Below are 23,708 nucleotides of genomic sequence, written 5' to 3'. Positions count from 1 at the left end.
GATGCTGCATGACCTGTGAAGTTGTTCCAGTATTTTCTGCTTTTATTTCAGATTACCACAATCCGCATTATTTTGCGCTTCTGGTTTTTTACATTAATGGTGGCTCTTCCTTCAAATGGAGGTTCCTTCCTTTGTTTGACACCTTTCCTTAGAAATGGGGCTGAGATCAGGAACTCAGCAGAGCAAGCAAACTGAAACATGCCTAGCACTCAGCAGCACTGCGTGTTAGTGCTCCAATGTGTTGCATCACCACCAAGCCCACTTGTATTTGCACTCATTGTACTGCACTCCAACATAACAATTTTGGCCTTTTTATGCTTTTTAAGGAGTTGTGCTGTGCCCAGAATCTAATGGCAACATGTTCCCATTCTAAACTAAGACATCTTATTTGGAACATCCAATTCTTGATACAGGCTCCCAAAATGCAGAAATTTAACATGAATAATCTGAAACAAGTGTCATTTTGGAAAATATTCCACTGCAGTTCAAACAATAAAGATAATGAAAATAAAATTCCAGTGACATTCAAATCTTCCTGCATCAAGAAGTTAGACAGGCTTACTGCAGCTACTTCTGAAAATGGATGTTTACAGATCAAATTTAATATTTGTTAATGACTGTAAAGAGTGCCAATTCATGTACCTATTAAAAATTATATTTATCTTTGAATAAAATACACCTGTATGTTAGCTTCCAGCATTGAGAGCATTTTCTAGAAATTATAGAAAATATAACGAAGAATTCTGCAACAAGTTTAGAAACATTTAGCCCACTCAGGTCATTGCAAATCCTGCTTCAGGTCTTGATCGCAGCACATTTCCTCACTCGAAACATAGATTTAATCTATCATTGGCTGAACTCCTTCAACAACTGCATCAGCAAAATTTAAAGCTCAATCAAGATCGAAGTACTGTCCTCACTTCTGGGAAGGCTCTTCAAGGACTTCCCTTGTAGATCAAGACAACATATCATAAAGGGATGGTTGTAAAAACTACCTCACCTCTCTCCACTGCAACCGTTATCGTACTTTTTTATGCACTTCAGTCATTGCTACTCTGAACCTTTCCCTCTTGCACCTCCAAAGTTCCATCCTACACACCTTCCTCCTCTTTACTGAGCCTTACTGAGATGACACAAGGACTCATCTTACCTTCTCTTCCTTCAACTCATTCTTTTCAAGACCTCAAAACGACTTAATTTCTTACTTCCTCTCACAAACTACAGGCATTTTAAAACCTAAAGTGCCACCTTATGACAACACCAAGTTGATGTAGGACTTCTTTTAAAAGCTTCATGACGCTTGATTTTCACCTTGGTTTTTCATTTTTAAAAAAGTAACAAATCTGTCTCTCCCCGTCTGGAAATGAGCTTATTCAAGAACTTTCCTGGTGGTCTTGCCCTTCAGAATGGTCCATCTGTCCTCAGCTCCCAGTAAAATACATATTGCCTTAAGAATGCAAACTTCTTCAGTATATGTCTAATTTTAAACAGCTAAGACCCCATAATGGGCACACACTGGTGCAGCAGAACAACAAAGCACAGTTAAGATATATTCTCACACTCCCCAAAGATCTTACCTATCATCCATTTTATGGGGAATGCATGATTAACTTATATCCGACACATGCCTTTATGTTTAACGCTCCAATAATTATTTACAATGCAGTAGCACCAAATGAAAAGGCTGAGAGGGAATACTTTACATAGACAGTGTTCCTCTTAATCTTTCCATCTTTCAAATACTTGTGAAGTAGCAGATAGAGTAGGATATACAATGATGATGAAAAGTAATTTTCAAAAATATCTTACCAATGATGTGGTCTTTGTATGAAGCTACTTAGACTTGTGGTCCTCGACTTCAGTTTAATGGTGGGATGTTTGATCTACCACATCTTGTCATCCAACCTACATTTCTGCTTTATAAACTATTTGGCTACCCTAGCAGAAAATCCGGGGCAGAACCCCGAAGGCGGTCATGTGTCACCTTTGGCATGTTTCCGGCAGTTCCTGCAGCCATACCGGTGCCAAACGTCGTGCTCTGTACCCCTTTGGACCCCACCAGGAAGGCCGAGAGGGGGGTTTTGACGCTTGGGCAACTCACAACCTCCATACATCCGCCCAGGCATGCACCATGGAGAGGTCACTCCATAGTCGCCTCACAGCGAACAAAACAACACGGAAGGCAGCAGTTACGGGTTATGAGTCCAGCTCAATTGGCGTACAGATTGGGCGCCATGGGTTGCCTTTGTCGGTGGGAGAGATCAATGCATCTCACTGGACAGCGACCGCCCGCCTCAAACCGGGCAGCCCCCTGTCAGTAAGGCTCTGTCCCGCCACAGTCCACCTGCTTCAATGGGTGCTTGGAGCTCAGGGTCATTGCCCGATAAGTGGACTGCAACACCGCACCAAACAGCACGACAAAAAAAGGAAAGAAGGTACCAGCCCTTCGTTTTGCAAGCTGGAACGTCAGAACTATGTGTCCTGGCCGGTCGGAAGACCCTACACAAATCAACGATTCTCGGAAGACCGCTATCATTAACAATGAGCTCAGTAGACTCAATGTGGACATTGCAGCACTTCAGGAGGCACGCCTCCCTGCGAGCGGATCTCTAAGAGAGCAAGACTACATCTTCTTCTGGCAGGGTAGGGATCCTGAAGAACCAAGACAGCATGGAGTGGGCTTCACCATCAGAAACTCTTTGCTCAGTATGATAGAGCCACCTTCAAATGGCTTGGAACGCATACTGTCCATCCGAGTGCTCACTGCCTCTGGTCCAGTACACCTACTCAGCATCTATGCTCCAATACTTTGCTCCCCACCTGAAGCTTAAGACCAGTTCTACGAGGAACTCCATAATATCATTAGTAGCATCCCCAATACCGAACAACTGTTACTGCTGGGGGACTTTAATGCCAGGGTTGGGGCCGACCATGACTCATGGCCCTCCTGCCTTGGCCACTATGGCATTGGAAGGTTGAATGAGAATGGACAGAGACTGCTTGAGTTGTGTACCTATCATAACCTCTGCATCACCAACTCGTTCTTTCATACTAAACCCTGTCACCAGGTTTCTTGGATGCACCCAAGATCACATTGTTGGCACCAGCTGGACCTCATCATCACAAGGCGAGCCTCTTTAAACAGCGTTGAAATCACACGCAGCTTCCACAATGCGGACTGCGACACCGACCACTCCCTGGTGTGCAGCAAGGTTAGACTCAAACCAAAAAAGCTGCATCACTCCAAGCAGAAGGGCCGCCCGCGCATCAACACTAGCAGAATTTCTTATCCACAGCTGTTACATAAGTTTCTAAGTTCACTTGAAAAAGCCCTTCAAAACACTCCTACAGGGGATGCAGAGACGAAAAGGGCCCACATCAGAGACGCCATCGATGACTCAGCTATGACCACCTATGGCAAATGTGTGAAGCAGAATGCAGACTGGTTTCAATCTCACTTTGAAGAGCTGGAACCTGTCATCGACGCTAAGCGCATTGCACTGTTGAACTACAAGAAAGCCCCCAGCGAGTTAACATCCGTAGCACTTAAAGCAGCCAGAAGCGCTGCACAAATGACTACTGGCAACACCTATGCAGTCATATTCAGCTGGCCTCTGACACCGGAAACATCAGAGGAATGTATGATGGCATTAAGAAAGCTTTTGGGCCGACCATCAAGAAGATCGCCCCCCTCAAATCTAAATCAGGGGACACAATCACTGACCAACGCAAACAAATGGACCGCTGGGTGCAGCGCTACCTAGAACTGTACTCCAGGGAAAATGTTGTCACTGAGACCACCCTCAATGCAGCCCAGTCTCTGCCAGTCATGGATGAGCTGGATGAACAGCCAACAAAATCGGAACTCAGTGATGCCATTGATTCTCTAGCCAGCAGAAAAGCCCCAGGAAGGACGGCATTACCCCTGAAATAATCAAGAGTGCCAAGCCTGCTATACTTTCAGCACTCTACAAACTGCTTTGCCTGTGCTGGGACGAGGGAGCAGTACCACAGGACATGCGCGATGCCAATATCATCACCCTCTATAAGAACAAGGGTGACCGCGGTGACTGCAACAACTACCGTGGAATCTCCCTGCTCAGCATAGTGGGGAAAATCTTTGCTCGAGTCGCTTTAAACAGGCTCCAGAAGCTGGCTGAGCGTGTCTACCCTGAGGCACAGTGTGGCTTTCAAGCAGAGAGATCCACCATTGACATGCTGTTCTCCCTTCACCAGCTACAGGAGAAATGCCGCGAACAACAGATGCCCCTCTACGTTGCTTTCATTGAGCTCACCAAAGCCTTTGACCTCGTCAGCAGACGTGGTCTCTTCAGACTACTAGAAAAGATCGGATGTCCACCAAAGCTACTAAGTATCATCACCTCATTCCATGACAATACGAAAGGCACAATTCAGCATAGCAGCGCCTCATCAGACCCCTTTCCTATCCTGAGTGGCGTGAAACAGGGCTGTGTTCTCGCACCTACACTGTTTGGGATCTTCTTCTCCCTGCTGCTCTCACATGTGTTCAAGTCTTCAGAAGAAGGAATTTTCCTCCACACAAGATCAGATGGCAAGTTGTTCAACCTTGCCCGTCTAAGAGCGAAGACCAAAGTACGGAAAGTCCTCATCAGGGAACTCCTCTTTGTTGACGATGCTGCATTAACATCCCACACTGAAGAGTGTCTGCAGAGACTCATCAACAGGATTGCGGCTGCCTGCAACGAATTTGGCCTAACCATCAGCCTCAAGAAAATGAACATCATGGGACAGGACGTCAGAAATGCTCCATCCATCAATATCGGCGACCACACTCTGGAAGTGGTTCAAGAGTTCACCTACCTAGGCTCAACTATCACCAATAACCTGTCTCTCGATGTAGAAATCAACAAGTGCATGGGAAAGGCTTCCACTGCTATGTCCAGACTGGCCAAGAGAGTGTGGAAAAATGGCGTACTGACACGGAACACAAAAGTCCGAGTGTTTCAAGCCTGTGTCCTCAGTACCTTGCTCTACGGCAGCGAGGCCTGGACAACGTATGTCAGCCAAGAGCGACGTCTCAATTCATTCCATCTTCGCTGCCTCCGGAGAAACCTTGGCATCTGGTGGCAGGACCGTATCTCCAGCACAGAAGTCCTCGAGGCGGCCAACATCCCCAGCAGAGACACCCTACTGAGCCAGCGGCACTTGAGATGGCTTGGCCATGTGAGCCGCATGGAAGATGGCAGGATCCCCAAGGACACATTGTACAGCGAGCTCGTCACTGGTATCAGACCCACCGGCTGTCCATATCTCCGCTTTAAAGACATCTGCAAACGCGACATGAAGTCTTGTGACATTGATCACAAGTCGTGGGAGTCAGTTGCCAGTGATCGCCAGAGCTGACAGCCATAAAGGCGGGGCTATAGTGTGGCGAGTCGAAGAGACTTGGCAGTTGGCAGGAAAAAAGACAGAAACGCAAGGAGAGAGCCAGCTGTGTAACAGCCCCGACAACCAATTTTATCTGCAGCACCTATGGAAGAGCCTGTCACTCTAGAATTGGCCTTTATAGCCACTCCAGGCGCTGCTCCACACACCACTGACCACCTCCAGGCACGTATCCATTGTCTCTCGAGACAAGGAGGCCGAAGAAGACGACGACATAGTGCCCGCACTTATTTCTAATCAGCAACCACTAACCAAGGAAAAATATGGCAATTAAGAGCAGACAACTTATTTCTTCATCTATTTGCTGTCAGGAAAAGGTAGCCAAGGACACTCATGTCTCAAAATTTCAACTCTTCGTTTATTCAAAGAAACCAGAGGAAGCTGCAGTGGAGCTGAACAAAGTACATTTCCCATGAAGTGATGGTGACTCCAACAGCTCCAGTTCAGCAACTGGTGATGGATCTAACATTTGCATGTCCTATACAAGGGTTAATCTTTCAGGCAATAACAGTGCTTAGAAAAATGTTCTCATGGCAGACAAAATGAGTGGTCAGCAGCTGGCATTCTGTGCTGTTCTCCTACACTGCACACGTTGAGAAGCAGCTGCAACAGCTCATGTGCTCCTGGCATAATAGGCAGTTACCAGACAACTGTGTTGCAAACATCGAGTTTTTACTTAAAACCCTGAGGATTAATCTAAGTGAGTATGGAATCAGGCTCTGAACCTGTGACATGACTGGAATGAAAATAGACGAATGTCCATCAGAAAAACATAACCTCAAACTTCAAACGGGGATTACAAGTGATTCTGGGTGATAAGAGGAATGGCAAGTTCAGAGATGAAGAAAAAATGGACATAAAAAGGTCCAGAATGAAGCCACCAGAATTGGGTCAACTGCATTGTATTTTGCTTAACATCTACTTCAAGGTAGAGAAAACTGCATTTGTTTCCCTTGGATATAGGTGACTTGGCCAGTTGTGTAGCAGGAAATTCCTGAGAATGAAGTCTAAGGAACAGCTCAGATGCAGCGTCATTACAATGAAGAAGAAGTGATGTACAATAAACCATCTGAAGCTGGAATCCAGTTTTGAATAATATGACCACAGTTCATCCCTCACAAATGACTACGAAAGGTTGCAGGAGAAATTGCGTAAGTCCAACCAGCCTCAATCAAATTCTTACTCCTCATCTATAATACCAAATGGTTGTTTAATCAACTGCTCGTGGAAACGGAGGTTCAGATTGGCAGGCTCATCTAGGTTAGCCAAAGCAAAGAGCACCTCAGGTGGGATTTAATCTGCATTTTCAGGGCAGTGATGGATCAGTTGCAACTTTGCACAGCTACTCACCTGTGCGTCCTATCTAAAAATATTCAACAGCTCTCAATGGGAAGCTATCCAAATTAATTAAGTGTGGAAAGGTATGGCTAAAAAGCACTTGCACATCACCAGCACTGCCTTGATGTTGAATTTATTTTTCTCCATATAAATATCTGAAATTGTTCTGCTTTGGAACCTAGTGATATTTCATCATTGGGGCATCATTGAACAAGTATGCAGAGTTAAACATCAGTAGACTGAACATTAAAACAGATCAATTCAGACAGTAGCAGGTTATGAAATAAAGACATTGAATCTGTAAACCTCTCACAAAGATTCAGATTGCAGAAATGAAGGATTATTGTCACACTAACTGTCACAAACACAGCACACGACAGTCAGTGACGTCAGCCAACATATCAACAACATTCACCAGGTATGACAAAGCTGTACATGGTAAACAAACTTATTTCGGTTGCAAGGGATATATACACAAATGGTGCACAGAAAGAGCTTTTTAATTGTCACGTTATATTGAATTGAGATGACAAGTTTTTGACAGTCGGTGATTAGTGAAGTCTGAAGGGGGAAAACTCATGACTTAGTTTCCTTAAATAAGAACAGACATTCAATTTTAATCATATGATTTATTCATTTCGCACTCAACTTCCAAGTATCATAAATCACATGGATAAATAATAAAGGTGCTTCTGAGCTAAATAAACATCTGGAGCTTCATGATTCACCAATATCCCTTCTTGCTTACAAATAGATTATGCTGCCAATGTGCCTAAGCACCTGACATACATGCTGCCTTGACGTAACCAAGACTCTAGGAAAGGCCAAGAAAATGAGATATGTATATCGGGAGTTTAACTCTTCAAATATCTGTTCCATTTTTCTGCCACGAATGATCAAGCTGTAAACTGGTGAGCTAAGTCTAACTACCTACAAGTATTTCAACTTGCATACTAGTGCCAGCGGACACAATTGGCCACATCAGAAATTTACCTTTCTGCTAATTATTGGCACACTAATCAGCGTATAGAGGAATGAAGCAAAGCTATATTAATGATGGATGTTCACTTAATGTCCATTTTAACAATGAGAATTATCAACAATTGTAATGTAAAGAAGTATTGTATGTTGCAGTTTGTGATTCACTGCCATTCTGATCCTTTGGAATCTATATGAAGATAGTTTATACAAACAACTTAGGGTGAGTAACGTCATGTAACGTTCTCAACAGCCTTGGTCACTTCAGTCCTTCTCTGCCGCTTTGCCATCCTGCCAGACTAACAGTATCTCTGATTAGTGTCATGGGGTTTACGTCAAGTTTTGTGATGTTGGTTAAGATACTTTCCACACACATTAATCTACAAGATGTTGATATGCATCAAGGTGAAGGATGACAGCACTCGAAAAATAAACAATTTACAGTCAAATTTGCTAATACCTTCCAAAGCTTTTTGCTCCAATGCCCTCCCACCCCTCCCAAAACTTTATACAATCTGCTTTACACACCCCATGTACCCCGTTTTACATTTACATTATCTCTGGCTGTTACATTTTGTGAGTGATTTCACCACAACATTTTCAATTCTACTGGTATTACCTAATTTAACAGCACACACAGGAGTACTGTCACGATCAAGGCGGGAGTAATGCACTGTTATTCAGTCCCACTACTCCACAGGTCACAGCATATCAAGAAAGTTTTCCACCTACCAAAGAATAGCCAAATTAGACACACTATTTGTCCCCCAGAATAAAGCACACCAAACCAGGTTTCTTTTAACAACATTAGCTATTTATTAGAAAAGAAATAATAAGTCTTAACTAACGAGATAAATCTATATATAGAAAAAACTCCTTATTTCCATAACCCCCATGCACACGCACATACATTAAAAAAAAGTTAACTGGGGTGAAGGATTTTTTGGTTTACAACTATTTCCTAGGAATAAAAAGGAAAAAATAAAATGATTGAGTTTATCACGTTCTGGTAGGATATTTTCGGTACGGTGAGGTATCCCAGAGTCGAATAGTTGAATGCCACTCGAAGTCTCTCCAGGTGAGGGTGATGAACAGTTTGTGATGGGTAGGCATTCAAGGCAATTTGTTTGCAGTAGGCGTCACACAGGTCTTTCAGCAGGGGTGCAGCAACCGGTCTGCTCAGAACTCACAGCAACAACACAGCAGCAGAAGCTTTGTGCAGGTTCCAGAGTTTCCCAAAACACAGCAGGCAACAGGAACCACTCTTGAGGCAGGGATTCTTCAAAGACTGGAGGCAATAGGAATCTGCTACCTCTGACATACAAGGGTTTCTTCTCTGAAAAGCAGTCTTCCTCTACAGAGAGAAATAACTTTTTTTTCCTGAGTCTTTTTCCTCTCTCCATGCAGATCACAGCCACATTTCAAGTGCAGAATATCTTTTCAAGAGATGGAAGTCTTTCTTTACAGAGAGTGGTCTTTTTCTCCAGTCACCAGGCAGGTCACAGCCAGATTTCAACTGCCTGCTCCTTGTCCAATTCACTGGTCCTTTCACAATCCAAAAGTGAAATTAACTTCAACATTCAAGTCACATGACAATCATAAATCTTGACCTGTCATTCCCCTGCTGAGTTGTTTGGAAACAGGTGCCTTGAGACTGTGTATTTCACTCTGTTCAAACCCACCAAGTTTCAGCAATCAATATCCACACAGAAAAATCCTTTGCTCAGTTTTTAAACACACACAATTCTAAGCTTTCAATACAAAACAAAACTCTTGTAACTGTACATTAGCTGAGCTATAGGTCATGTCGATTTTCCTATCTCCTTCCAATCTCAACATCTACTCCTAACAGAACGCAATGAAAATCCGAAACAAAGATGATCACCAAGATGCATTAAATTACTTTCACACTTAACCTATACCTAGTGGTCTAATTGGAGAAGAAACATGCCAGAAACTAGAAGAACTTTTGTTAAATTCTTTAGCACTGAGATTCCTGGGCTGCCAGAAGTGTCTATTCTATTGGGGTCAGGGTCATTTGCATTTGGGGAAGGCAATCGAGTGCCAATTGGATTTTAAAAAATTGGCTGAAGGACAGAAAACAGCAAGTCATGGTTAATGGTTGTTTTTCAGACTGGAGGTTGGTGGACAATGATGTTCCTTAAGCGTCCGTGCTAGGAACACTGCTTTTTTTTGCAAAATATAAATGCCTTGGATCTTGGAATAAAGAGCAGAATGTCAAAATTTGCCAATGATACCAAACTTGGAAGAGTGGCAAACAGGGAGGATGATACAAATCACCTGCAACAGGACTTAGATTGGCTAGCAGAATGGACAGACAAGTGCCATTGGAATTTAATACAAAAGTGTGAGGTGAGGCATTTTGGCAGAAGGGATAGAGTGCAGCAATATATAATTAATAGCACAGTTCTAAAGAGTGTGCAGGAACAGAGGAATTTGGGGATGCATGTGCATCGATCTTTAAAGGTGGCAGACGTATTAAGAGAGTGGTTAGTAGAGCAGATGGGATCTTGAGCTTCATAAACAGGCATTGCATACAAAATCAGGGAAGTTATGCTCAATCTTTATAAAGCTCTGGTTAGGCCCTAACTACAGTATTGCGCCCAGTTCTGGTAAACACACTTTAGGAAGGATGTGAGGTCCTTGAGAGGGTGCAGAAGAGATTTACCAGAGTGGTTCCAGGGATGGAGGATTTTAGTTACAAAGTTAGGTTGGAAAAGCTGGGATTGTTCTCCTTGGAGCAAGGGAGATTTGATAGATGTGTACAAGATTATGACAGGGTTAGGTAAGTTAGACAAGGAAAAACCATTCGTGTTAACTGATAGTACAAGGTCACAGATTGAAGGTTTTGGGGCAAGAGATGCAGGGGGAATGTAAGGAAGAACGTTTTTTTACGCAGCGAGTGGTAATAACCTGGAACTCGCTATTCATGAGGGCAGTGGGAGCGGAAGTGATGAATGATTTCAAAAGGAAACTGGATCAGCACTTGAAGGAAATAAACTTACAGGGCTACGGGGATCGAGTGGGGGAGTGAGACTGACTGGATTGCTCCATGGAGAGCCAGTACGGTCTCGATAGGCCCAATGTCATCCTTCTGTGTCATAAATGACTTCATGACTCTGAGGATCAACAGTACCGTGAGTACAAAGGATTGGCTGAGGAACACATTTGATTCCTCATGATGTACTGGTGCTTACTTGTTCATGTTGTTCTTTTGCCTTTTTGATTGGTGAGGGATGGAGAGACTGGATCCATATTCACTAGAAGTTCAGTGAAGTTCATGTGCTGCTCTGCTTCACAGGGATCAACTTCCAGCTCTGATTTCACCAAACCCTGAACTTTCAGGGAGTAAATCTTAAAAAGTTACAGTACTTACGTACGTTGACTGGCATAAACTTCTCCCCTGAAGGGAGTGCTTTTAAACTGACTCTACAATTCAACAGTGTTTACACAGATTAGCTGACAATAATATACTCTGGCAGAAAGTTGGGCAACATTGAATGTAATGCTACAACTTTCAGAATTAGATGAACTTACCTGGCCTCATAGCATTCGCACAAACAGCAGCAAACAAGAAAAAGCAGTATTTGTTTTTATGTTACAGTGTTATTACATTCCCAAGTGAAATAAATATGACATTTCCAGAATTCAGCAGCATAATGGAAGAAAGCAATTTGTTAAGCTTCACCTGAAGGTCTGCAGTCAGACTCCACTATTTATAGTAGATCTAAGTGCAGATAACAGCATAACTTAAGTTATGCACATAATTATAAAGGGGTGGAAACCATCATCCTTTATTTTTCCAAATTAGTTTCTTATCTGAGCTAAATTTTAGTGAAAAACATGACAGCCAGAAGGAGAGTAATTTTCTTCATGGAGGGTGTTGAAATACTTTGAAAATGTTCATGAAAGAGGTTTGATTGTAATCTATGACAGGCAAATACTGTAGTATTGTTGTCTAACAACTATGGCAAACTGTAATCAGAACAAATACGTTGCAGGTTTCCTCAATTTAGCTGAACTCTCATGCAAAAATCAAATACCATAATGTACAGTATTCATGAAAAAAAATTTGGAAGACACCTGTTCCTTCAAGAACAGTTTCAAAATAAAATGGCCTATTTTACAGATTGTACGCATCATGCTTAATTGATAGACATACAACTAGCTATAGTCTCTTGACTTGAAAAGGTGAGTCTTCAAAATTATGTTGCTTGCCACATATCCCTATCATTCACATAGAACTTTCAGCACAAAAACAAGCCATTCGGTCTAATTGGTCTAGGTCAAGGTTTGTGCTCGACACGAGCTCCTCCCGCCTTACTTCCTCTCACCTTATCACCATATCTTTCCACTTCTTTCTCCTCATTCACTAATCTAGCTTCCCCTTACATGAATGTATGCCATTCACCTCAACTGCTCCACGTGGTACTGAGTTCCACATTCTTACCATTTTCTGAATAAGTAAATTTCTCTTGAATTCCTTATTGAATGTATTAATTACTACTGAGTATTTATGACCCTAGGTTTGGACTCCCCCAGAACTGCAAACATCCTCTCTATGTCTAACCTATTAAATCCCTTCATAATTTTAAAGGCTTCCATCAGGTCACCTCTTTGTCTTCTCTTTTCTAAAGCAAAGAGCTCCAGTCTGTTCAGTCTTTCTTGTTAAGCTGTACCTTTTTAGTTCTTTTCCCTAAGCATCTAATATTCCACTTGTTAAAGGGAAAAGCCAGTCTTCATGAAGTCCTGTGTTAGTTGATTGCAGTTAGGGTGCGATAATTGGCTTCAAGCTTCCTGGGTAAACAAGGCTTTCCTTCCTGATGGCTATCCAATAGCCTCTCCTGGTAAGCATACACACTCATTGTTCAATAGCCAGCTGGCCCTGGAAGTAAACTGACCGGGGCAGCTTGCAGGGTTAGATCAATCGCTGTGTGGGCAACACTTGAGGCACAGTTCAATTCCTTGAGACCCCGCACCATCAATAACTCCTGGAAAGCTTGCATCCTCCACATCCGGACCAGCTGTAAAATTCCAGAGGTGGTTTTCTGACCATCTGTTAAGATTTTCATATATGAAGTTGATGCCAAAACACAATATTTATTGCCATTAGTTTTCAAAAAAAAGCTTACATAAATTTTTGATTTCACAAAATAACTTGGATAGCTTTTGCTACAATTTTGTCATTGTCCTTTAAAGATTTCAAATTGGTTTCATTAAGAATGTTAAAGAGGTCAACAATGATAATAGACCACTGGTCCACTGAAGCTCGTACCTTCAATAGTTAACTCTGCCATGGTTTTATCCAGTTGCATTTCCAATGTGTCAAATCTTTTTGGCTCTGCTCCCCTTCTAGTAGACTATTCCAAATATTTATCGATTTTGGAATTTTTTCACATTATGTCTGCTTTAAATTTATTTTTCATTAATTGAAATTTAAGCCTTCAGCTCCCATTTTCCTGGCTTAATCTGAAGGAACACTCTGGGTCTGACTATATACCCTAGAATTCCATTTTTTTTTTAAAAAAAGCATGCTTCTCAATGTCTAGACATTAAAAGCGACAAATCTACCATCACTACTAAGTCATGATCTAAGTGTGTCTCTGTCAATTCAATCACATCCATTGGCACTTGAGAAGTATATTTTTGTCAATTGAGATGTGTATATATTTTATAAACACACACACACAAATACACATATATATGTTGAATTTGCTTTTTATCTTTTGAATGAATAACTGATCCAAATTCATCCAGAAATCTTGTGTTGCATCCTCCACCTCTGCTGTTTTCCCTATTTCAGCAAATTTGACAAGTTTGCATTTGATTTCAAAATCTACGTCATAGTATAGAATGGAAACAACACAGGTCCAAGCACAGATCTGTGCATCACTTGAATTCACACCTCAATCCTGTCTTAGATTACATCTCTTCCAATTCCTCTCTGTTTCCCATATTTTACTGATATCATAACCAGCAATGTCCTAGCCGAGATTCCTGTAGCTTCTGCTTTCAATAGTAATCTTTCATGCGTGCCTTCATCAAAACCACTCTCTTAAGGCCAAACAAATGAGATTATAGGGAGACCCAACATCTACCTTGGCTGTAAAGTTCTCATATCTGGAAATTCATCAGGCAGCATATTCCTTTCCTAAATCCACACTCGCTGCTTCTTATAAAGTTATTAAGTACATGAATACATGCCCAGCCTATCCCTGGGAAAACTTCCCATTATTTTAACCATCATTGATTGTGGGCCTGTGGCTGCCTGGATCAGATTTATTGCTCTTCTCAAATAAAGGCAACTACCAACAATAGGCAATCATTGACGATGATTCCTCTTTGATGACAGCTCGAGCTCATTAAATTTCCTCCCTCGTCTCCTTCACAACCTTGTGTCATGTGTCATTTGCCAGGACATACATTCATGCTAAATTCCTTCAGCTTATCAAATACCGCTGCTAAAATGATGTCAAAAATTTCCAATGGGAAACTACAGGAATAGGACTGCAAGTTATAGTCCTTGGCGACTACCTGTAAAAGTATTTGTAATTTGTAAAAAAAAAAATGCATTTTCAGTTTTGTGCCTTTTTTTCCTTCCTCTTCCACTGCTCTTTCATGATGAAACTGGGCTTCATATCTGATGGGACCTCTTTGATAATTTCCAATATCTCTTTGAAACTGTTTCAGCAAATTCCGACAGTTCTTGCATGATCAATTTGAAACACATTCCATTTTTCCTTGATTGTGAAATCTTTCAACAGCTTTCACAGAAAATCTTAGCAGCGTCATTCCTCAGTTTTGTTTGGCATTTGCCCTTTTTAAATGTCACGTGTTTTTACTTTGGTTCTTTCCTACACTGTCTGTATGTCGCCTTACAAGTTAATCACACTCTGGGTACTGATCTCGAATGTCTCTGGTACTTCTTCATTGTGGATATTAGCCTGGTCACGCATAAGAATAAGGTTGAAATGTGAATTATCACTCGTAGGAAAATTACAAAGTGGCCTTGAATGTCAAGTATCACAGCTGTAGTTCGCTAAAAAATCTGGCTGATGATGCAAAAATAATCACTGCCGGGCTTTGATACTAGCAGTTACTTCTTCTACAATTTCATCCACAATACCTTCTATTATTGTTGCATCCTTCCAAGTAGCAGGAAGTTACAAAATATGCATTCAAGAAAGTGAGTAAAAAAAAACATAGGAATGGGATTTATTTTTGCAGCAGTCGTAAGGGAGGAGAAATGGCACAGGAGGTCCTCTACGAAATTAAACCTACCTTGGCGACATCATCCGAAAGCACAGCATCAGTTTTCACATGTATGCTGACGGCACTCAGCTCTACTTTTACCACCACTTCTCTGGACTCCTCCACTGCTGCTAAATTATCAGACTGCCTAGCTGACATCCAGTATTGGATGAGTAAAAATTACCTCCAATTAAATATTGGGAAGACTGAAGCCATTGTTTTCAGTCCCTGCTCCAAACTCTGTTCCCAAGCTACTGACGCCATCCCTCTCTCTGGCAACAGTCTGAGATTAGCCAGACTGTTTGCAACCTTGGTGTCGTACTTCATATTCCAACTTCATATCCGTGCCATCACTAAGATCGCCTATTTCCACCTCTGTAACATCGACCAACTTCGGCCTGTCTCAGTGCATCTGCGTTGAAACCCTCATTCATGCCTTCATTACCTCTAGATTTAACTAGGCCAATGCACTCCTGGCTGGTTTCCCACCTTCTACTCTCTGTAAACTTGAGGTCATCCAAAACTCTGCTGCCCATGCCTTAACTCGCACCAAGTCTTCTTCCCCTATCACCCCTGTGCTCGCTAATGTACACTGGCTTCTGGTCAAGCAACGTTTTGATTTTAAAATTCTCATCCTTGTTTTCAAAATCCCTCCATGGCCTCGCCCCTCCCTATCTCTATAATCTCCTCCAGCCCCACAATCCTCCAAGATATCTGCACTCCTCTAATTCTGGCCTCTTGTGCATTCCTGATGTTATTTGCTCCACCATTGGTGGCTGTGCCTTCAGTTGGCAAGGTCAAGCTCTGGAATACTCTCCCTACACCTCTCTGCCTCTCCACCTCACTTTTCTCCTTAAAGACGCTCCCTAAAACCTACCTCTTTGACCAAGCTTTTGGTCATCTGACCTAATATCTCCTTTTTGGCTCACTATCACACTTGGTTTTATAATACTCCTGTGAAATGCCTTGGGACGTTTTATGTTAAAGGCACGACACACACAAGTTGTTGTTGCTGTACATGTTCTTTTAAATTTTGATTAAGAGGAAACTTAAGCCGGTTAAACCTTGATATGAATTTTTTTTGTATGGTGGCGAGATAACAGGAAAAAAATGAAGTGTGTTGGATTGCAGCTGTTCAATTTCCCAAATGATTTCACTAATTACTCAAATACAGACATGAAACAAACACATTTTGAAAGAAAATGATTTAGCAAGTTAAGATTGGACATTGGTACACTGAACTTGACAACCAGACACAATTTACTGAACGCTCTTTGCAACTGATGGGTGAATTAATTACTCATTTATCCAAATCATCTTGTGGTTCTATGAAAACCATATTGTTATGTTGCTTTGCTGCATCAAGAGTCAAGTAATGTGGTTGACCAGGGAGTAAACGCCAACCCACAACATCTGATATAGATATTTTCAGAAGGCATGTTCAGAGCAGAAGTATGTTTCAATAATACAGATTCATTCTTCCCATACAAAGTGCCAATGAAAAGCTGTTCACCCACGGAATGAAGTCAGCAGTGATTACAAAGTTCCAGATGGCCTAAAATTGAGAAAATTCAATTAAAATAATAATGCATTTCAGCGACAAGTGTTTGAATGTGCAAAGGAAAGTCACTGGATGATTGTGGTTGCTTTTTAAAAATCCAGAACATAAAATTTTATTTTGTATAGGAAGTTGCATATTTTAGGATGCAGAATTAACTTTATTCTAGGGGAGGGGTCGACAACCTTTATAACAAGACAAACTATTTTAAATATTTTCTCAAAAAATGCAATATCTTAAGAACCACAATGCTGTTTCTCAACTGCCAATAATAATGAAAAACAAGACAGATGCACATTTATGGATTTCTGTGCAACACCTTTCTTCTGACATTCATAAATGCACATGGATCAACATTTTAAAGGCTTTTACAAAAAAGTGTTAATTGAATGATATTCTCTCACAAGTACGTTAACAAAGGTTTAAAAAAATGAAACAATCCATTTAATTACCAACAACTTGAAGTGAACTGAGATTACTAACCAATATTGACCTTTGTAAGAAAACAGCCTCAAACAAGGGTCACAGTTAGGAACATAGCAACATAGGAAATACGAGTAGGCCATTTGGCCCCTTGAGCCTGCTCCATCATTCAACTAGATCACGGCCGATCTTCTACCTCAACAGCATTTTCCTGCGGTTTCCCCATATTCCTGGATATCTATGATATCTAGAAATCCATCAATCTCTGTCTTGAATATACTCAATGACTGAGCCTCCACAGCCCTTTGAGGTAGAGAATTCCAAAGATTCACCACCCTCTGTAGAAATTTCTCCTCATCTCAGTCCCAAATGGCCTACCCCTTCTCCTGAGACTGTCCCCTGGTTCTAGAAACCAACACACACCCCTGGCCCCAACCAGGGGAAACGTCCTTCCTACATTCACCCTGTCAAGTCCTGTAATAATTTTGTATGCTTCAATGAGATCACCTCTCATTCTTCTAAACTCTAGAGAATATAGGCCATCCTAGGGATCAGTCTGGTGAACCTTTGTTGCACTCCCTCTATGGCAAGTATATCCGTCCCAAGGTAAGGAGACCAAAACTGTACACAATACTCGAGGTGCAGTCTCACCAAGACTCTATACAACTGCAGCAAAACTGCTTTATTCCTGTACTCAAATCCTCTTGCAATAAAGGTCAACATACTAGTTCCTTTGTTGACGTATATGTCTATGTCTGCATATGATCTGCAACTCATTGTGATAGCGCCTTGGCAAAAGAATGCAACTGTAACTTGTCATGACTTTAGATCCAAGCAAGTTTGATAGAATTTCATAAGTTTGTGATTAAACATTTCACAAGTTTTAGCTGTTATCTGTTAAAATATTTTTAAGATATCTGATTTTTTTAAAAATTAGTTATCTTAATGTGCTTCTATTTTCTAAAAATGGAGAGAGAAAAAATGGGTTCGATCAATCAATGGCAGGAGCAGACATAAGTCCTTAATGAGCTGCAGGTTGCTGACCCCTGTTCTGGGATATTGAGAATAGTAACAGGGAGGTGGGTACCATGATTTTCTCCCCCTGCTCTCCACAAACAAATAGGGCAGGTTCACTAATGAAGCAAGAGAAACTGATCATGACAAACATCTCGGGTGGGACTTTGAGCAGTAACGCGATATTAAAAACACGGCCCTCCGAAGCTGCAACACCAAGTTCGGTGATATGGTGCGCATTTTAATTCTATCTTTTCTTGTTAATCAGAGTTCTTCATTGAGCAATACGGGTGGAAAAGGAATGCAACGTTGAGGATGCCAGAACTTGTATATGCCAATTACCAGTCTGCACTCCTTCGTTAAAACTTCAACATACTTTCAGGCTGGAAAATACACCTGAACCCTCCACATTGTCTGGTCTATAGGTGCTGCAGACAAGACTAATAAATGACTTGAAGCATGAACATTGACTGGCTGCCTGTATCACAGCTTAGTAACATTAAACAGCAACTCAGGACACAAGTAACAATGCTGGCAGAGTCCAATGCAGCAGCAATGCTTTAAACTCCTGTTTGTCTTATGCTCACACCTCCCAATCTACACAAGGAAGGCAAATTTAATGCTCTTCTGTTGAATTTTAACATTTCTCATTTCACATTTATTCAAGAACGGCAATGAGTGTAGAACGACGCATACACCTGGTTCCATCTTGTTCCGGAATTATTAAATGGTTTTTTAGAACATTTTCCTCATAGCAGTGATGAATCTCAGTTGTAGGTAAAACAAAATATAGAAGAATTAATAAAAAGCTTATACTGATGTGAATTTTTAAAATAGACTAAAGCAGGTCAATAGTTAAAAGTTACAGAACTCCATTTAATTCAGATTATCTGTCAGCTCTCCTTACACTGGACCTTGTAACCCCAATCTTCCCCGAAAAACAGATGAAAGAATAACTATCCTGAAATAACCCAACAAAGACACAAACAATTAATTCAAACATATTATCCCATGGAGTGGTTGTGACAGGATGTGCTGAGGAACTGATACGCAGTCCCACTATGGGCAAACACTAAGCTTCCCCTTCCATTTTCTCCGCTTGACAGGACAGAATGGAAGAGTTACACCAGGCGGCTCTTCACCTCATGACTCTGGCAGAGGAGTGAAAAAGATGATTCATTGTTAAAGACAAAAATAAGATGCATATTTAGGAATATTGCTTCTGTAAATAGAAGTTTTGAGTCCATCATGCTTCAAAGTGTGAATATTACACAACAAATATCATGTAGGTTCTTCTAATTTAGAGAATGGAATTTACAATCTAATGCTAACCCACAAACTTCCCTCAATAACATTTAGTCTCTGTCTGAGTTCATTTACATTATCTTGACCTGGTGGCATTAAAGTGACAAGCTAGGTTAAACACACCATTAGCAGGAGAAACATACATCGCATATGAAAGATTATCACACTTCCCCCGTTAAGAAAAAGGGCATCACTCAATTTACGAGCAACACCACTGGAAAGGAACTTGTAGATAATAATATAAAGGGCTTATTCAAAATAATCCTTCTGATCAGCATCCTGTGACATGTAATATTAATAAAATATTACTGGTGGCCAGACCAAAAGGGACGAGGAGTATATAGTTTAGCAAGAAAAAACTCGCTGAAAAAAATGTCATTTAAAAAAGCCTCAGTTTATCACAGTAGTGCGATACGCAACAAGATCACAGTCTTCCATCACTACATTTGTCTTTGACAGCTTCTCTATCTGAACATCTTATATGATCCCCGTGGAGACCACCAACAAACCAAAAGAATCGAATCCCGACTGACCCTAATTTAGGAAGTAACCAAACGGACAAGATTTCACTTTTAAAAATGTTACTTTAACACTAAAACCAAAATCAACATAAATTAAACATGATCTAACAGTTAAATCATGGTTGATACATATATCTTAAAGGTTACATGTTAATTAGCAGAGGCAACAAAGGTAGTCTTTGCTAATCCTCTGAACAGGCTTATCAGCAAAATGACGTCAAACAGTCCCACAGTACAACAAAATCAGGAAGTAATGAGGTTGTGTTGACAGTAAGCGATGCAATCTTCCCTTTAACAGTTTGGTTTTGTTACCTCTCAAATAATCTCGGCCTTGCCCACTACCGTCATGATGGCGTGGCACCCCAGATAACTCTTTCAGTTACCAACACAGCTGTTGCAAGTCATTCACCAATGGTCAGCCCTCAGTCTACGCTCCTTTGCCTGCAGTCAAACTGCTTTACTAGCTGCTTTGTAGTCTGATTCTATTTCAAGCAGTCTCTCTAGAAGCCCAAAACCTGCAGCTCTCAGCCTGTCTCTTTAAACAATAACTGACTGATTTTTCCATCCACTGCAGAGTCCTTCTCAACTCTCAAAAACCTTCTGGTCAAAATTGAAACTCAAGCCTCCAGTCACATGTCCTTGTGAAAAGAAACTTTTTTTTTTCTCATTCACAGGGCTGTTTGTTAGTCTAACCTGGGTTTAACTTCCCAGAACCTGGAAGCCTGGAGCCTCAAATCAGGGACCATCTCAAAAACACAAGCTGTACAGAACTCAGTTTATACACCAAGACTTCAACACATCCTTCTTCCCTAACATGTTATTTTGGGGTATTTAATGTCTAGCTTCACCTTAACCAGGAAGTTTTGGCAAATTGGTTCAATACTGGGCTATGGATGCAGATGAAATGTCTTCATTCTTGCACAATGTTAATTCATGCTTTTTGGTAGAGCTATTTAAAACGGACATGTCAGATTCCCACTTAGATTAAAAGTTTACAAATAATTTTGCAGCAAGGTGAGGTTGATGTTTCAGTAACAGCCAGCAATTGCTGGTCTTTTGCTTGGTCTGAATACAAAAATCAAAGTCATTCTGAACGACCGGTAGACATAATTTTAACCATTGCAGCCACCTGTCCAATTGCCTATTGCATAGCTCATGTTCCAGCTGGAAACAACAGAAAGCATCTGCACTGTCAACAATCCAAAAGCCTGTCAAAGTAAAAAGCTTTATACAGTATTGCTGTCACATGTCATTAGCACACCACAGTCTTGAAATAAGATGGGATTATAATTGTGCGTAAATGTTTTACATATTGAAATTAAATTCCTTTGTTTAGCAGAGGTGTTAACCCATTTATAGAATTACATAAAAGTTACAACACAGAAACATTCAGCCAAACTGATCTGTGTTGGTATTTATGCTCCACACAAGCCTCCTTCAAGCCTAATTCATCTCACCCTATCACCTTATCCTTCCACTCCTTTATGGTTCCTAGTATTGAAGTCCCTCACAAGTGGGACCATATTCTCTATGTCTACCCTATCAAAATAATTTAAAAAAACCTCTATTAGATAACTGCTCAGTCTCTTTTCTAGAAAAAAGAGCCCCAGCCTGTTAAGTCTTCCTAATGGTTATGACCTCTCAGTTCTGCTATCAGCCTTGTAAGCATCTCTCAAGACAGTTGTGAAAATAATATCACCTGAATGTGTTAGTTTACAAACTAATATCAGGCTTGAGCAACAGAATCCAACAGAATTCTATGGACAGATCATTACTACCACAAGGCACTCTAGAACTAAATTCCTGAATTCAACATTAGAATAAACTGACCACGTTATTTTTAATCATACATTCAAACCACTTGACATGTAACTCTAATGAAACTGGCACCATGAATTTCACTTAGAGCCCAAAGAATGCAATGTTATATAGTTAAAAAAAAACAGAGAGCAGTAAAACCAATAAGCTACAGTTGTTGGGTTTAGGAACACTATGAAGCTGCCTGAGCTTCATTCTTGTGGGTTTATAGAACAGGAATCCCCTGATTACAGCCAGGCAATCACTTCCAGATACCTATTACTGCATCGATCTGGGTATTCAAGTAGTATGGCAACATTCAGAAAGTTTTGTGTGTCCATTTAGTAGCCACAGGGACACTTTCGATGAATCATTATGGTCTTCAGCCCTGAGTTTAAGATGTGCAGTTTCTAATGGTTGAAACATTTTTGTTGGGATCTGAAAACTTTTCTTGTCGAATCTTCAATTCTTTGCCCCTGTTAACCAATTTAATTTGCACCCTCCCTCATCAGACATAGCGATTCATCCCCCATCATGACATGACCAAACATAGCCGTTGTAAAGGAGCATCCCTACTGCCTCGAACATTAGTTTTCAAATACAACATGTACAGACATGAAAGGAACCCTTGATACAAATAAAGCAACCTGAACAAATTTTCATTCAAAAAATAAATTGGACAAACTGCAGATATAGCTCGAGCCTGATTTGGCTTACTTCCAAAATAATATTTTGAGTTGCAGTTATGTGCATTCTAAGTTTAAAATCTTTCAGCATAATGAATGAACACAATTGACATAGATAAAACAAATAGTGCCAAATTTTTCCCAAGAAATCAAACAATACCAGAATAAATCAGATGAAAAACAAAACAATGAATGTGCAAAACCAACCAAAAACAAAACCCTTCCCGCCACCATCTATCCCTGTATTGTAACCAAGAGCAATCAGCAGGCTATGAGCAACAAGAAAAAAGTCAAATCCTTGGCTTGTAAGAAGAGGAGGCGGGCAAAGACTTGAGCGGAAATGTAGCTTTACAGCAAATTTTATACAGGCTTGGCTAGAACTTGCAGGGAAAGTGAGTCTAAAAACAACAAGCATTGTTGAAAGATTCCATTTTATCAGAGGCTATTAACATCTAGGTTGCTGTAAAACTTGAAACTCCTTTGAATACAGTAGATATCTGCTGTTAGTGGGTGAAGTGTGACTGAGGAAACAGCCACAGCCAAGTGTTGCAAGCCACGGAACAGGAAATTACCATAATGACTCATGGTGCAGTTTTGTCCTCCAATTAATTCTTTTCCTGCGAAACTGAACTATGGCATTCTTCACTATGCTGTTTCGTCTGCCTTCCACTGCCCACAGGATCAGAAAATCCAGCTTAGTGTCACCTTACTTTTACTTTATCTCATCCTCTCTACTTCTTTTCATCCTGTAGTAGTCTACACAATCAACAATGGCCCTCAGCATGTTTTAGAATGGGGGAAAAAGGAAAACTGCCCACTAAAATGTTTCCCATTTCAGAGGAGGTGTTATAATTGCAAACAGATGGCAACCTGAGAAGAAAAATGGAGCACTGTGACCTGACTGGACTAAGTCTGCAATCTGTGCATCGATGTGGTTGACATTTAAAATTAATACCTCCTTCTTTATTTTCTCAAGAGGTGGCATAAACAAAGCAGAATGAAAAGACGTGGCAGATCCATTTTATTTCATTTGTGTCTTACAAAAGTGCTTCCTTTTTAAATTTTTTTTTTGAGGACTTGTGTTAAAACTGAAAAGATTCCACGGATGTGTTCTTTTTGTAACCAAGTTCACCGAAAGGACACTTGAGACGCTGTTTGAAAAAGACCTGTGCTGGAAGTCATGTGCTTTGGGCTCAGTAAACAACGGAACCCTTGGAGAAGCCACATGTCAAGTTTTATGGAAGTCGACTCTGTTTGGGGTTTGGACATTGTTTTCAGCAGTTGGGTGTGAACTGCTTGAAGACAGTTGGTGTTTTCCTGCCAGGGAAAACAAAGAAACCACCCAGCTCACCTCCTTCCTTTACCTCTTTGAAGAAATCCTGCTAAAAA

At 40.9% G+C, this 23,708-nt stretch overlaps 1 protein-coding gene across 2 annotated transcripts in view; it reads right to left on the bottom strand.

The window, feature by feature from the left end:
• atf6 (activating transcription factor 6) overlaps positions 1-23,708 on the bottom strand; it is a 516,610-nt gene that overhangs the window by 111,177 nt on the left and 381,725 nt on the right. The window lies entirely within an intron of this gene.

This window comes from Heterodontus francisci, chromosome 8 (assembly GCF_036365525.1).
Source record: "Heterodontus francisci isolate sHetFra1 chromosome 8, sHetFra1.hap1, whole genome shotgun sequence".
NCBI lineage: Eukaryota > Metazoa > Chordata > Chondrichthyes > Heterodontiformes > Heterodontidae > Heterodontus > Heterodontus francisci.
This window is presented reverse-complemented; position numbering and strand designations above follow the sequence as displayed.